The sequence below is a fragment of the Varanus komodoensis genome, unplaced genomic scaffold (assembly GCF_004798865.1).
Source record: "Varanus komodoensis strain SLA01 unplaced genomic scaffold, ASM479886v1 scaffold1, whole genome shotgun sequence".
Lineage (NCBI taxonomy): Eukaryota > Metazoa > Chordata > Lepidosauria > Squamata > Varanidae > Varanus > Varanus komodoensis.
In genome coordinates, this window is record NW_025335268.1 from 44,377,475 (window position 1) to 44,394,972 (window position 17,498).

Consider the following 17,498-nt stretch of genomic DNA (forward strand, 5'->3'; position numbering starts at 1 on the left):
TTTCAAATACACACTAATTAGTACAAATGTTCATGTTTCCTTTGACATATATCTTCTGCAAGCAGTAACTCGTAAAAACCTGCTATATTTTCTTGATCATGATCTTGCTTCCAATATTCCCTGCATCATGTTACGTAACTGGGGCAGTTTTAAGGTAGGCAACATACCTACATTCACAGTATCATGAAGTTCGGAAGACTTCTCAGAACAGTAGATCTAGGAAGGCTTTCAAAATAAGACTTCCAGCAACAGCCTGGAGGCACTTTATCCCTGTCACCACCAGGGGAGGGAGCTCATTGGGTGGATGATGGCAGTGATGGGGTTAGAAGGAGATGATTTAGTCTCTCTTCTTAGACTGTGAAGAGGCTGACTTTGTGCTGGAATGCCCCATCAGTGCCCAGAAATTTATGGTGGTTTTCCATTGTCTTCTAAAACATGGGACTATGCCTTAAACTAAACCAGATCCTTGGTCAACTTAGATCATCATTAGGTTCTAGCAGGCAGTGACGTCCAAAGATTTGGAACCAAGGGCCTTTTATATGTGCTCTACCACTGAGCTACCCTTTTCCTGAATAACAGAAAAACTGGCTTTCCTAGGACAGGGGTACAGATATCAGACCTGGGGACCAAGGCCAGCCTTCCTGGTTTACCAATCTGGGATTCTTCAAATGGCCACACCCTTTCTCTCCAGCCAGCAAGGACTTGGTGGATTCCTGGCTTTTCTGTGTGTTTGCCCCCATTCTATAAGTCTGATATGTGTCTTTTCATGGACTGATAGCGGTTGTCCCACCCCAAATCTAGGAACATGTATTTCTTACTCAAGCTCTTAGATACAATCCAGACTGGTATGGCCACCCAAGGGGGACTTGAACTTTTCAATAATAATGCCCTTTGTATGCTAATAACAAGACAAGGTGAGAAACATGGAAATGTATGCTTCTTGGCAACCAAAACCATAGTTAAGGAGATAAATAACTCAATACTGTACAAAATCCTTTATTCCAAGATCTTGTAGTAACATGGAATAGCATGCAACTTGCAAAGCCCCTAATCAGCTTAATTCTCTAAAATATATTACAAGATAAGCCAAACCTATTTCAACTCAAAAGTCTTCAGCAGTGGCTTAATAACATCATAAGAAATCTGTAATAAATACATATTGCAATTCAGCACTTCTAAATAACAACAATGTATTTTTAAAAAGAACCAGTATTCACCAATAGGCTTTTGGCTCTTTTATTTAGTTTTTAAAAGTGGGGAGACTAAATAATTCTCTTCAAATATCTCTTCTAAACAACTTTCCTAAGTAGACTGATTTTTGCAAGCCAAGGTTTCCTCCTTGGAGCATTAAGCCACATACCATTTTCCTTGCAAAACATTTTTTATTGACCCAGAAGCCCAAATCAGCAAGAGCAAATTTCTGAGCATGCACAGTACAATTTTTGAACCCTATCTATTATTCACCTCTGGGAACTCTTGTTATAAACATGTCTGGGTCCCATTCCTTCAAGAGGGGCTTTCTGAAATTTAGCACACCTCCTCTCTGCACACTCTAATGATGCCTCGCCTTGAGGTCAAGAATTGGGGCAGCCTGGTCTCTTTCTCAGAGTTCCTTCCTGCCTGCTGTATATTTTGAAGATTCCCAGGAACTGCCTGTCCACCTGAGGCGTCTGGCCTTGAGATAAGTGCATCTGCCTGCTTCTTCTCAGTGTCTTGGCATGGACCTTTCTCTCCAACTCCCCTTTGATCTGCTTCACATTCTGATTCTGATTCTTCTGGAACCCAGCCAGCAGTCTTTGAGGACAAGTACCCAAAGCAGCCGTCTGTCTCATCCCCAGCACTGACAGCTTTTACAAACCAGTGCGAAATCACCCACATTTCTACTGTCTCTACTCCCAACACACAACATGTGCTCAAAACTAATAAATTACGTCCTCTTCAATATGGGAAAACTTTAGTAAAACTATGGTAAAACTTTCTAAAGTTTTGTTTTGGTGGATCATGGCAAGTAAATTACTATAGTTGCCATGATCCACCAAAACAAAAAGCAAAGCAAAGCAAAGCAACTACTTCTCCCCCTCCTCTGCCCTCATATATCATGGGGATGGGAAAGAGTTTGTGTATGTGTGCGTGCGCTCAGATACCTAGCTGATACGAGATGTGGTCTTCATGGCTGGAAAGGTTGTGAATCCCTGTTATACCAACATTGGCAGAACTTTTCAACTGTTTCTTACATTGTATGGGCAGCACGGAAGCCACTGGAAGTCTAAAAGAATTTTGCTTAGGTATTTTTAGGTCAATTTTCACTATTTTTTAAAAAAATGTATATAGGCACCCAATACTACAATAAAAGAGATACATTTAAAAAATAAAAGTATGACAGTTTGTTCAACCAAAACATCTGAAAACTTACATCAGGCATTATAAACTCTACAAAATTACTGTACAAAATGTAGCACTTGTAAATAAAATTATAAATAAATGTTTGTCTCTACACAATTTAATAAAAATGACAAGTGAGCAGGAGTAGTCTAGATTGTAACTTGCTTTGAAGGTCAGTTTTTATGACAAGGACATCAATTGGATAAGGATAATGATAATGTCACATGTTCAGACAAGAAGAGCTAAAGCTTGGAATTCGAAATTGTCCACAGGAGGGCAGTACAGAACTACAAAAAGAAGCAGAGTGGTACAGGATAGACTGAAGAATGGATGGTCTCATTTTGCTTGACCTAAGCTTCCTTTGGTTATCAATATTGGCATCTCATAAGTCCCCAATAAAAGTAAGCCTAAGGAAGACCACATAGGAAAAGCAGAGCAGCCATATTCCAGTTCCTGTCCAGGAGGAAGCGGGGAGAGAAAGAGCGGTGAGCCCCCTTGTGAGAGGCCAGAAGAATTTCAAAGGAGGGGCAAATGGGGGGAACTCATGGAACCTGAAACCGGTCTGAATGTTAATAAACGTAGCAAAATGCATTATGGATTACAATAGGTGTAGAAACGCAAGGCTGGTGTGAATGGTGGAAAGATCGTTAGCAGATATTTGGGGAGGAAGTCCTTGGGAGGATAAAGGTTTCCTTCAAGGAAATAACAAAAGGTGTCCATTAGCAATATGTGAATGTATCTACCATTTATCCGGACATCATGCCTCGGATGTAGGGTATATAATGTATGTTTTCTGTACTTCTTCAAGACTCTGATTTGGGAAAGCTTAATTCCCCCTCTATCTCTGTATATTCTAAAGAGCACTAGAATAAAACTGTTTTTGGCTCTAAGTCTTGTCTCGGGCTCCTTTTGGCTCAGGGTCAGGGGTCCACCTGGACTTGCTCTTGCTGTTGCCCATTGAACCCAGTAACACTTAAGTGTATATAAATATCTATAGCTGTATCATCCATATCTATATCTCTACATAATATTTATATATGAATACCTATATTTATGCATATGTATATTTTAATGGGTTAGTGCCTGGATATCTAAAAGAACACTTCCTCTTGTATATTCCTACCCAGACCCTAAAATCATCTACGGATGTCTTTCTCTGGGAGCCACCTTAAAAAGAAATAAGGAAGGTGGCCATGAGGGGAAGGGACTTCTTGGCGATGGTACCTCCATTATGGAATCAGCTCTCTAGGGAGGTGTACCTGGTGTTGATCCTTTACCCATTCTGGCACTGGGTTAAAGTCTTTTTATTTGCCTGTCATTTTAACTGCTGAAAAGTAAACTTTGATTTTATACTGGTTTTTATTACTTGATGATAGGTTGCTGTGGATCAGTTGTTATTGTGCTGCTGTTGCTGTTCTTATTTTATTGGTTTATGGGGGTTTATTACATTAAATATTTAATGTAATAAATATTATGTAAAAATTTTGTTCCTATGATTTATGCTGTTTTAATCACTGCACACCATTCTTACAGTATCTACTAAAGAAAGGTTTATAAAAAACTTTAAGTAGCTAAGTAGATGGAAAAAGAAAGGGAAATGCATAAATTTGTTTGACTTTTTTATACGACATAATGGGAAAAGGAACAGAGTTGCCATGTTGCTCTCCTGTCCTTGTCCTGGCTGGTCCTTTGGACCTCCAGCAGCTGTATGACAAACAGAAATGCAGCAAAGGAAGCTTTCCCATTCACTGCACTGGCATGTTCAAAAAGGTTTTACAAGATTTCATCTGCTGGATTTCTTCTTGACGTGCAGGTGCATGTCATACAGAAGAACAAGGCCAGAAACACAACACAGAGCACAACAAAACAAAGGAGAAGCGGAGCTGAGGAACCTAGAAAGAAACTGATACACAAACTACTGCTGAGGTGGAATCTGCAGTTCTGCGTACAATCTCTGAGACAACCTGGCTCTCCATGTATGCAGGCAGAGCATTCCACAAGGACGGAAGAAGAGGAATCGGGGGGAGAAAAATGGCCGCCTCATATGCCCTGCCAAGGTCACACTGGCAGGGTGGAAAGTGAGAAGAGGAGCAGGTTATTTCTCCCTTGCCATTTTGCGGTCTTCACCCTCTTTTTAAACCTTTCCTTGACATTGCTTTCAGTGGGAGGGAAGGAAACTATGACAGCTCCATGTCTGGCCCAGTTTCTTCACCCCATTCCGGGGAAACAGAAAGGGCTTGGATTGTTTGGATCCTTCTCCAGTCCACCCCTGACGCCGCCCACTGGTGTGCCTCCTTTACGCCCTCTCCACCAGTGAAGTTCTGATGGCAGAGGAGTATGTATTTGTATTTGTATTTATGTATTTATATCCTGCCTTTTTCCTACACAGGGCTCAAGGCAGCTTACATCTCCTCCTCCATCTTATCCCCACAACAACCACCCTGTGAGGTAGGTTGGGCTGGGAGTCTGTGACTGGCCCACAGTCACCCAGTTGGCTCCATGGCTGAGCGGGGACTAGAACCCAGGTTGTCTGAGTCCCAGTTCCAGCTCTTAACCACTACCCCACACTGGAGTCACAGCAGCTGTCCTTCCCATCGCTGCATGGAAGAGGCTTCCAAGCACAGACAGGTGCCCACGCTGGCCTCCCCTTCTGTGAGAAGCAAGAGAGTTCTTCTGTATCCTGCGGTGCCTGGAACATTTTTTCCAAGGGCCGTACAAGAGCTGCCATGATGAGGTGATGTCAGATGTTATTAGAACAGAGCTGGAAGCTTTGATCAACAGTTAAATTTAACAGATTAAACTATAAAAATTATCAGACATGATCTGAGATTGAAGTTTGTTCCTCCTTAGTGGGAATCTTCTAATGTGCTCAGTGAAGCTCAGGCCTTTTATTTAATAGAACTGAATGGATTTGTTAAAGCCCTTCTCTCTCTGTTTTGTGGATTAGCAGCTGTCTTCCATGCTATCATCTAATCATTGACAGAATTTGATTTTTTTACCAGAATTTTATGCGACTTACACTAATTCATATTAGTGCTGATTTGCACCAGCACATTAGTGCAAGTGTGCAGTGGCACTAATGCACAAATATGCATATGCTAATTAGTACTGATGCATATCAATGCCTGCCCATTTTCACATTAGTGCAAGTGTGCATTAATGCTTATGCACACTTACATGAGTGTGAACTGGCACAAATCTTTCCCAAAAGGAAAATTGTCTGCAAGTCTGTGTGACTTCAAAAAAGCTACTCTACTGTGGAACCTTTGGGTGATTTGCATAAATCCAAACTCATTAAATTCTGTTGCCTGTTTTTCAATATTAACACAGTCCATGTTTACACAGGAAACTTGCTGCTCTCCTATTTCTCCTCTATAGCGCACAAACAAGAATCTGTAGAAAGTTTCTCCCAGATTAGGATGCTCCACTCAGTAGGGTTGTTACCGTAACTGCTGATAGGTCTCCTGTACTTTTAACAGTGAAACAGAGATTCAGAAAGTCATTGCAATTACCCTCCTACTACACAATTTGTTAAGTACGTGGCTCACACCTGGACCAAGTCTGGAGGAGGACCACTCTGACGAGGTAGGGGAGGCTGAAATCTTCTTCAAGCCACCTGTTTTCCAAAATTCACTCTCCCTAGTGCATGCTCATGTGCTTGCTAAAAAAGCCAGAAAATCCCCATTTGCCCAGAGAAGGCAAATTTTAGAAAACAAGAGGCTAGGAGGTGGTGGTGGTAGTGGTGAAACTTCCCCTATCTGTCTTGCATGCTTATTCATGGATAAAACAGAAAAGTCAGCTGCTTTCTGTGCATTTAAACAATCAGTTAGTTGGTCCCTGCTATTGTCACCAGAACTGTATCTCCCTGCTTGGGGTGGGGATTGAGTAAAGTGCAGGAGCATTATCAGAAAAAAAAATACTATTCCTCCGGGATGGCTGCCCAGTGGGAATGAAATTATATAGACTACGTAATCTCTGTGTCTTTCAGTCATTAGACCATATTCCTGTATTTATACAGGAATAAACCCCATTAAATTCACTGGGGCTTACTTGCAAATAAACGTGTTTGATCTGGTGAGGTACTGGGACTGCTAGAGCACTACACCTGTCCATGTAAACTGATATCACCGGGTAAACACAAAGCCAGATTATATGATCCAAAGAGCTGTAAGCGGAAAGGGAAAATCCTTCCACAGTCTTCTGTGAATTCTTGCTAAAAAGCTAGCAGATGACTTATCCCACTGTAATTCCAAAAGGGGAATTGTGCAACAGTTCTTAAGAAATGGTTACAAATGACCATTAAAGCAACATACTCTGGTGGACTCTGAAAGGGTTTCAGGAATGAGTATGTGCAAAGTCTTGCATAAGCAGATGCCCAAATAAAGCAATGTTTCCAGACTTGGGGTGTTTTTCTTTGGTTGAAATACTCTTAAATTCCTTTGTGAAGAAAGTGCTAGTCTAATAAGCCATAGTTGGGTGATAACTCAGCATACTTCCCAGTCCTAGCGGTTGTATAAAATCTGCTTGCCTGGTCACTACTTCACCCCATGCCGTGAATCACCTTGGACTTTCCCTTTTGTGCTGACTAGGATCACCTTAGGAAGGCATGACTTGGCTGATATTGTCCGGAAGTCTCCCGGTGTTGCTGCTGGCTGCAGTCATGGGGCCCCGAAGGCCTGTGCTGCCTCTCTCATCGCCTCTGGCACAGACATGGGAAAAGGGGGCTTGCGCACAGTTGGATGCGGTGCTTCCATGAGCAAGGCAGACTTTCCACCAGTACCTGGGCCTGAGTCTAATCTGTTTTCCTGGGCTCCCAAGCAGGCTGCCTGGAGTTCCCTGGATGGCCTCACACCTTTCCCCCAACTCCTTGGTGGTTTCCTAGTTTTGGTGGTTCTTCATCCATTCTGAAGGGTTGAAATGCATCTCCTAAGGTTTAGTTACTGGCAGTTAGAACTGTTGTTGTTTCATTTCTATACTGTCCTATAGCCAAAGCTCTCTGGGTGGTTTACAACAATCCATGAAACAAGACAATAAAATATCATAAAATCACAAGAAAAAATAAAAAGTGTAAAAGAGCTAAAATGTATAGTAAAGAATGACCATGTTAAAAACACCTGGGATGGGTGATTCCCCACAAGCCTCTGGTAGCCAGGTAAATCTTTAAAGGCCTTTGCATAAAGGGCCATCTTACCCTGGCATTGAAAAGATGACAGGTTTGGTGCCACGTGGGTTGCTGTGATGAAGTTATTCCATAAATGGCGAAAAATGGGGAGCTGCCACAGAGAAAGCCCTCCCCCTTGTTGCCACACACTGGGCCTCCCTCAGAGATGGTACTTGGAGGACGGCCTCAGGGGTTCAGCATAGTGTCCAAGGAGATTACATTTGGGAGACATGCTCAAACAGGTAATGTTGTCCTAAACTGTGTAAGGCTTTAAAACCAGCACTTTGAATTGAGCCCAGAACCATACAAGCAAGTGGGCCAGAACTGGATTTATGTATCCAGAACAATGAGTTCCAGTTATTTATTGGGCTGCCACATTCTGCAAGAGCTACAATTTCTGAACAATCTTCAAGGGCATTCCCATGCAGAGTGCATGGTAGTGACCTACTTTAGAGATTACTAGAGTGTTGATTACTGAAAGCAGGCTAACCCTCCCCAGAGAGTGGCAGAGCTGAAGCTGACAGAAAGTGCTCTGAGCCACTGAGGTGACCTGAGCCTCAAGTGACAAAGATGGATTAAGGAGAACCTCCAAGCTATGAACCTGCTCCTTCAGGAAGAGTACAGCCCCATTTAGAAGAGGTTAAACACCCTTCATCTGGTCTGAGGAACCATCCACCAACTGCATCTCAGCCTTGTTTGGACTGAGTTTCAGTTTGTTAGTCATTATCCAGTCTGTTGTCGCAGTCAGATACCAGTTTAGCACAGCCACAGCCTCACCTGCTGATGACGAAAAGGAGAAATAGAACTGCATGTCATCAGCATCCTGATGAAAATGCACTCCAAAACTCCAGATGGCTGCACTCAAAGATTTCATGCAAATGTTCAATAGCATGGGGGACAGAACAGTCCCGTGGGGAACTCTGTGCTGGAGAATGCACACGGTTGAACAATATTCCCCAAGCACTGCTTTCTGGAGATGGCCCTGCAAGCAGCAGCAAAACCACTACAATGTTGTACACTTGCTCCTAGCTCAGAAAGCTGCACCAGAAGAATGGCCAATGCAATCAAAACTACTGAGAAGTCCAGGAGTATCAAAAGGATCACATTCTCCCATCCCTCTCCTGGCAGGGTGACCATGACATAGGTCATCCTACAGAGCAAACAAGGCTGTTTCCATGTCAGAATCAGGCCTGAAGCCCAGCTGAAAGGGATCTACGAGTAGATAATTGGCCTTAACTAAGAGTACCTGGAACAGATTGGCAACCACACTCTCAAAAACCATGCCCAGGAAAGGAATATATGCTACTGGTCTAAAGTTCTTAAGGTCTTCTGGGTCAAGGAAGGATTTGTTCAGATGTGGCCTCATCACTGTTATTTTTAGATGGTATAAGACCACTCTCTCTTGCAAGCAGATATCAACTACTTCCCTGACCCAACCAGTTGTTCCTTACTTGCTGGGTTTCATGAACCAGGAGGAGCAAGGATCCAGTACAGAGGTCCAGATGAGGGGTCCAGAACCTGGCCAAGGACTTTGGCAATATTCCTAAGCTATAGCAACTGAAACTCATCCAATAAAACTGGACCACACTGTCCTTGGGGCATCTTAACAGATTCAATAGTTTTAACTCTGATGCAAAATATTTCTCCTGGAATTGCCCAGAAAATAAATTACAGCAGGCCTCAGATTGGTCTAAGATCATAGAATAGTAGAGTTTGAAGGGGCCATGAAGGCCATCTGGTCCAGCTTCCTGCTGTTGCAGGACACCAGTTTACACCGTCCCACTCAGAGGATGGTCCTGAATGTCTCTAGTGTGGGAGAGTCCATGAGCTCTCTAGGCAACTGGTTCCACTGTCGTATTGCTCTGACAGTGAGGAAGCTTTTCCTGATATCTAGCCTGAATTTGGATTGTTGCAGCTTGAATTGATTATTGTGTGACCTACACTCTGAGAAGAGATGTTGACCTTCCTATTTGTGACAGCCTTTGAGATACTTATAGAGTGATACCATGTCCCCCCTCAGTCTTCTCTTTTCAAGGCTGAAAATGCCCAGTTTTCTCAGTCTCTCCTCATAGAACAGTGTTTCCAAACCCTGGATCATTTTTGTTGCCCTCTTCTGGACCCTTTCTAATTTTCCTGCATCTTTCTTAAATCTTGGTGCCTAGAACTGGACACATTATTCCAGATAAGGTCTGACTAATGAGGAGTACAGGGGAACTACTACTTCTCATGATTTGGAAGTAACACTTCTGTTAATGCATCCCAAAATAGTGTTTGCCCTTTTTGCAGCTGCATCTCATTTAGCCTGTTGTCCACAATAACTCCAAGGTCTTTTTCTTTTACAGTTCTGTTGAGTCATGTATTCCCCATCTTGTATCAATGCATTTGGTTTCTTTTTCCTAGCTGGAAAACTGGGTACTTATCCTTATTGAATCTTATTATGTGGTTTTCAGCTCAGTGTTCAAGTTTATCAAGATAGCCCTGGATCTTCATTCTGTCTTTAGGGCATTTACTATTCTACCCAGTTTTGTACTGACTGCAAATATGGTTATCTTTCCTTTTCTTCCCTCATCTAAATCATTAATACAAATGTTGAAGAACACTGGGCCTAGGACTGAACCCTGCACAAACCCACTAGTTATCTCCCTCCAGTTTGAGAAGGTGTCATTGATGAGCACTCTTTGTGTCCAATTTAGCAGACAATTTTTGACTCACCTAATAGTTTTTCTATCCAGTCCACTTTTTGCTAATTTGCTTATCAGAATTTTGTGGGGCAGTAAATTAAAAGCTTTGCTAAAGTCAATGTAGATTATGTCCACTGTTTCTTCTGTCTTGGAGGTAACCAAGTCAAAAGCTAAGATTAAATTAGTTTGAAAGGATTTAGTTTTGATAAATCTGTGCTGGTTTTTATTAAGCACTGCATTTTTTCAGGGTGCTTGCAGACTAGTTTTTTATTAATTTACTCGAGAATTTTCCAAGGATTGATGTCAGGCCCACTGGTCTGTAGTTCCCAGGTTCATCTTTTTTCCCCTTTTTGAAGATGGGGATAACATTAACCCTTCTCCAGTCATCTGGCACTTCTCCTGTTTTCCATGATTCATCAAAGATAATAGCCAGTGGTCCTGAGTGTTCCTCCACTTGCTGTTTTATGACTCTGGGATGGAGTTCATTGGGCCCTGATGATATGTTCATGTTTATTCCATCTAGCAATTCCTTGACCATTTGCCTGTCAATCTTGGGCTGCCATCTCTCACTTTCAGCTTGTACTTCCTCTTGTAGATGTTCTTGTGGAAAAAACTGAGATGAAGTAGGAATTGAACACTTCTGCCTTTTCCTTGTCATCTGTTATCACTCTGCCATCCACTTTAAATAGCTGGACACCCTTCTCTTTCTCGTTTTTTGTTGTCAATGCATCTGAAGATGGCTTTCTTGTTCTTCTTAGCATCCCTTGCTGTTCTCAGTTTATTTCCTGGTTTAGCATTCCTGAAGCCATCCCTGAAATTCCTTACTATTTGTTTATATTCTTCCTTTCTGGCCTGTCCCTGTGCCACATTCTGTACATGTTTGTTCGCTCGTTTGTTCATTCTCTCTCTCTCTCTCTCTCTCTCTCTCTCTCTCTTTCTGGTTGTCACTTAACATTTTGTGGAGCCACATGGACTTCCTCTGTTCTTCTACACTTTGGGACCAGCATGTCATAGGCCCTGGACAACCCTTAAAAGCTCTGCTGGGTGGCAAAAGGAAGACTGACGAAAGGCAGTGAGGTATTGTTTCCTTATTGCCCTCAAAGCCTCCAAATATACCTGACTGTAGGCACACACAAGCCTTCAACTGTATCCACTGGGAGTTTCCCTCCATCTGCACTCAAGCTGTCTCCTAAGTTGGTTTATTGCTCTCAGCTCCAGCGTATACCACTGAGCCATATGAGCTCTAAAATGGAAAGGGTGCTGAGTAGTGCTTTTTTTGTAAAAAAAAAAAAAAAAGGTGCCGGAACTCACCTCTTGGGGTCAGTCACTCTACACACACATAAACATAATGGTCGCCGCCAGCAGTAAGCACTCAGCGCGCAACCACACGACTGATCCCAAGCTGAGCAGCGTCCCGAGCCGAGCAGCGCCCTCACAAGCAGCGCAGACACACACGCAGCCTGCAGGCACTATTTTAATGCTTTTTGCTGCCGCCTGCTACGCCCGACAGGGCGATTCACAATCACATGGAAAAATCCATCAAAAAACCGTGCTGGAACGCTGTTCCAGTACGTTCTATGACAAAAAAAAGCCCTGGTGCTGAGGAATGATTCTGTCAACCTACCAGGTCATTTCTGTGTTCCCCAGTGTGACTATTGCTTTGATAGGCGTGCCAGCCATATCAGCTGGAAAATCTCTCAGAGCCCTCTGGATCCATTGGCCTCCAGCGATGGACCATCTTAATAGGTCCCCTATCATTTTTCTTCACCACCTCCATCCCCACTAGCCATTTAAATGGAAGTAGCATAATGATAATTCATTTTCAGTAAAGTGTAGTATGAGAAATTTCCGACTTTAAATGCAATTTCGGGACTTCACAAAAATGGGGGGCGGGGGTGGGGTCAGAGTTTAGGCAATTGTCCTGTGATAGCTATCATTGTCAAAGCAAGTCAAATCGGTATGCTTGCAAGATGATGTAAACTGGAAGTCAGAATAACACTCGAGCGCTCTAGGGAACTTTCCCGGCGCTGCAGTGATACATTTCGTTCCTTTATTGCTGGTAAACCTCTAACAAAGTCCAGTAGTAGAAATCAACAGGGATGCCAGGGCATCTTGGTTAGACTCCTCTCACTAATAAGGAAAGTGGCCTATGCAAATAATTCTCCTCAGTGTCACTTGTAAGGAAAAGAAGCAAAAAGTCTCCCAGGGCATTTCGTATACATTTGATGCCATAGCTATGTCATTTGGCACCTGAAAAGACAAGGTGCTGGTCTGCCTTTTGAGGGGGACTTACAAGAAAGTCTTTTGTTTCCCATCCTTCCCCTCTACAGTGGATGAGCTCATACCCTCCAAGCATTTATGGCTGTGAAATCGATACTTGGAAATCAGCCTTTCTTTACCTGATGCCCTCTGGATGGCCAAACGCTGTGGTCCAACAAGTCTAGACGGAAGTGGTTGGGAAAGGCTGTTCAAGAGGAATTGCAAAGCTCCATTTATTGGACTAGCGAATGGACGATCGCCTGGCTCTTCGGAATAGACATTTCACCAGCCCTGATTTGGTGGATGGAAGGGGGCAAAGCACAGCCGTGAGAGCTGCCATATTGTTCCAACAGGGGAGGGGTGCAGATCTTCTTTCATGGGGTCACAATGGAAGCACCACAACAAAATAAAATAGAGCTCACAAAAGTAACTACTTATCTCTTTAAGCAAAGAAAGGTTAATGGTGTACACAGTTGTTCTTTTACGCACATTGTTTCAGAGTTAAGACAAATTGCTGCTGCTGCATTGCAAGTGTAGGTGTAAGCAAAAAGCAGCGAGGCCAAAATTCTCACCGTCCTGTTGAATATCTTTTCAGAGGGTGTCTCATGAATGCCAGTGGAATGTAGTCTAGGATCTCCTCATGCTGAACCCACCTCTAGATATTCCCACACATTCCTCCTTTCCCCCAGGGTAGATCTAGCTATGGAATGCAGGAGGTATTTCCCCTCATTCAGTGGGCTTTTCCCAGTGCTAAACCAAAACAGGCATGTGGATTACCAGAGGGTAGGTACCTTAAGGTGAAAAACCTCTAAATATTCTTACAACATTGAAAGTTCCTTTATTCCTAACATCAAGCGTTGGCAAAACTGCAGTGCTCTCCCGAGGAAATGAAGTAAACTGATAAGATCATACTGATACCCATGAGTACAATAGGACACCCCACAGAGGAATTAATGGAACATCACTGATCTTCCCACTTACTGCTTTCAGCTGAAGCATGCCTAAGACATCATCAAGGAGCTACAGCACCCTCTCCAGACTGATGCTTCCGCAATGTTTCAGACTTCAACTCTCATTACCCCCAGACACTAGGGCCAAAAGTTAAGACTGCTGGGAGGTGTAGTGCAAAACATCTGGGGGGCACCAGATTGGGGAAGGATGATCTACCACCTACTTTCACAGACTTTGTTGCAGAACATCTGTGAGCTGGTGCAACTGCAGAGAACTTGCATCTTTTGATATCCTTGCTGGAGTTTCTAGGTGCATTAAAAACATGCTCTGTTCTTTCAGGCTGGATGCCATCAAGAAGGACACAGATTATCCCAGTGGTTCTCATTGCTCTTTCTCTTCTGCAACACATTCACTCCATAAATGATGCAAGTAGAGAAGAGTCTGGGCACCTTCCTTTCTTCCTTGCTCGCCAGCTGCTTGCTCGCCAACTTGCCTCCCCTGCTGCTCTTGATACTCATTTATCTATCCACTCTGAGCCAGAGAGCTGGCGAACAAGCAGGTGGCAACAGTGAATGAGGGGAAGGCAAGTTAAGCCCTACCACTAGGCAGAGAGAGGTAGCCAGCTCAAGCAGGAGACACTCCTGGTTTGTGTGTGCAGGCAGTGCTACCTTGGCCACTCTTGTTAGAGGGCAGAACTATGTGAGCGGCGTGGCCTGCCCTGCACCCCTTGAGTTAGTTTTCAGTTCTCAGGCAACGTGAAAGAGCTACTTGTCAGCTTTATTACACCAGTGTTGTAAAATTCAGCCGCCTGCTTCTGTACTTAAATGTGGGGTGGTAGGGAAGAAGATGGGCCTTCTTCTTTATCCCAGGCAGTTATAGGTCTTGGCCTAGCCAAGGGGCTTTCTGCCAGGACATGGACTGACTGTTCTGGCCCCAGACACCACTGAGTCTGAGCCAGAGGCTTAAACTTTGGTGTCCCCCGCCCTCATTTGTGTCTGTTTTGAGCTGCCAGGGTCAATATAGCATGTTCAAGACATGGTGACCATTCAGCCAAATGCCATTCATTTACTTCTTTTTGAGTGATTACATGCAAAAAAAAAAAAAAAACCAAACAAACAACAAAAAAACCTGTAGTAATTTCTCTGTGCGACTTCATTATTGATTTGAACAGCTCAGTGAGCAGCTTAAAAGGTGGTATGGCCAGGATGAATGTCTGAAAAAGCTAGTAGATTGGCAAAGCACTGGAAGGTTTGTCTGAGAAACTGGCCTGAAGATTCTCAAACAAATCTTGTTGCAAAGAAACTTAACCTTGATCATTTTCATTTTTCCACAGCACAATATACAAAATAAACAAAGCCCCACTTCAGGCCAGAGCGGAACAGCAGCTGGCTTTATCACAGTATGGAGCTGCTCTCCTCACCAGCCCGTGCACTTGTGTAAGGCCGCCTTCTTGGCTTTGCAAAGTGAGAAGAGTTTACATGAGCCAGCACGCATGTGAGCTGCCTCAACTCTTCTGAAACAGGAGTGTGGGCTCAGGAAATTGAACTGGGCCTATGAAACCTGATTATCTCTTGTATTAGTAATCCAAAGTGCAACCTTCCTCAAAGAGGTCAGGGAAATACCAGTTCATTTAAAATGCTTGATTTGCGGTTATCATAGAAGATTTGCCACATTTGCATGAGGTACTTCAGAGTAATAAGGTGCACCTCTTGTGACAGAAAGATACAAGTAACAGCTTTGTGGGGCTGAGCAGAAAAGACTGAACGAGAGGTTCTGTAAACAGCAGTGTTAAGGCACCAATGTTCTTTCTTCATTTCATTCTTAAGCAGTAGTTAGGGTTCGGTCACCATCCTCATCCACCCCCTCTTCTGTTATTGCATTCCTTTAACATTTGGTTGCCTACACAACAGGAATCAGTAGTTCAGCAAAACAGAAAAGCTTGTGTCATCCACTTTTAGATACAGGGTAAAGCAAAAAAGAAAGAAAGCTGCCTTGGTGTGCATGTGTAAGGGCTTGATAAAATAGGGAATGTAACTTTGGAATAAGATTTACAATCCAAACCTGTCAGCTAAACAGCTTATGCAGGATCTTAGCTTTAAATGCCCCAAATGGCTTACCACTACAGCTTTTGGAGCAAAATGTAGCTCAGTGTAGCCTTCCCCAACCTGATGCCTTCCAAATGTGCTAGATACAACTCTTAGCATCCACAGCTTTTGAAGGACAGAAGATTGGGAGAAGGCTCAGGAAAGTAGAAAAAATAACTTTTCTGCTAAATGAAGCAGTTTTTGGTACGAACTGGGAAAATTAACCTAGTATGTGTTAAAGTCAGAGGTCAGCTCCAGTCTTGAACAGGCAAGGCAAATACCTACCTTGAACAGTAGGCAAAATACCCTCTGGTGGTCCTCCTACTCTTTCACTAGGCAGCAGTGCTCCAAGCAGCATTGGACTTCTTGCTCTGGCCACCATTTTACGTTCCTCATACAATACTCTCCAAGCAGTATCACATTCTGGGTCATTGCAGGAAATGAAGCTCTCTGGCTCTGATCGGAGCCTCAGAAAAATAATGTGGGGCCCAGAGCAGAGCGGGGCACCGCGGGATCAGCCTTTGATGCTAGTGTGAGAACATCATCACAGAGCTAAAGGCACTGGCATAGCTTGCAAAGGCCCCAGATATCATACTTTCCAATGAAAGCGGCTACATTCAGTGATGTCTTATATCGTGAGCGGAGCCGGGGGTCAGACTAGATGGCCTGGGAGACTCCTTCTGACTTGCTCTGTTTCTATGTTTCTATGATATAGGTACATGGAAACATGAAGTGGCTGCTGGTAAACTGGTCATGGATTTGCCAGCCCAACATTTCACAATATACTGTAATAGCAATTGCTGTTCTTAGGCCATGTAGAAAGCAAAATCCTCTTTCCCCCAGGGCAGCTTTTCCCAATCTGGACACCCTCCAGGCATGGACTTCAATCCCCATCAACCACAGCCAATAGGGGACAATAGGGGTTGTATTTCAAAATATTTGGAGGATCACATTTCTCATTTGTATTAGAACTTTTCACCTCTTGCAAGGAACCCAAGGTGGCTTCCATGCCCCATCTTCATTTTATTCCCACAATAAACCTGTGAGGCAGACTAGTCTGAGAGTCAGTGACTGGTCCAGTATCATCCAGAGAACTTCTTGGTGAAATGAAGCCTAGAACTTTTACCTCCCACAGTTTACCTGTCCTGATCTATTTCACATGATAGGCTTCTTTTCATAATCAGCAGACCTACCACTCTCCAAACTCCTACCAAGAGAGATTCAAACATGTCACAAGCAAAGCCCCTAGTTACATGTTCAGGCCCTAACCTTCTGTCAATACACATATGCAGGCTCCCTATGACCTCACAAATGTAGCCTGCCATAGTGCTGTGAGCATAGCATTTGGATTCTCTTGCCATTGTAAAAATGTTCACACCTGGGCAGAAACTTACTGATGACTGTATTGTGGCAGAGGAATACAGCACAGATATTCTGATGTGTTGAGAACCTTAAAGTATGCCTCTGTTGGCTACTGTTCTCTCCTAAAATAATCTTTTTTTTTCCAGGTCTGCCATTTTTAGAAAGTGCATGAGATAATGTTTTGAGACCATAAAGACACCTGCATGAATAGTATTTTAGGGAGAAATGAATATATATATAAAACATACTTCTGCTTTTGATGCAGTAGAGTTCCTTGTTTCTTTAGTCCTTAAAATACCACAGATATTCAGGAGTGTAAAATAAAGTCAAAATCCAAAGTTTGCTTTGCATACTGCACTAATTTTCCCAGCAGATTTAAATAGTTGTAGTATGGGAGTAGAATTTATTTCCGTTCAAGGAGTGAATTCATTTTTGGAAAAGCTCTTGAGCCACATTCCAATGCTGTTTGGGCTAAGTAGGGTCCAAGATTGCAAAAAATCACAGCATAGTTTAGCTTAAAGTTTGCACTGCCAGTAATAAAACCTCAGGAGAGGTGTTTCAACCTTTTAGAATGGAGGGAAAAACACACAAAAGGGAGCAGAGTTCAGGGGAAGGAGG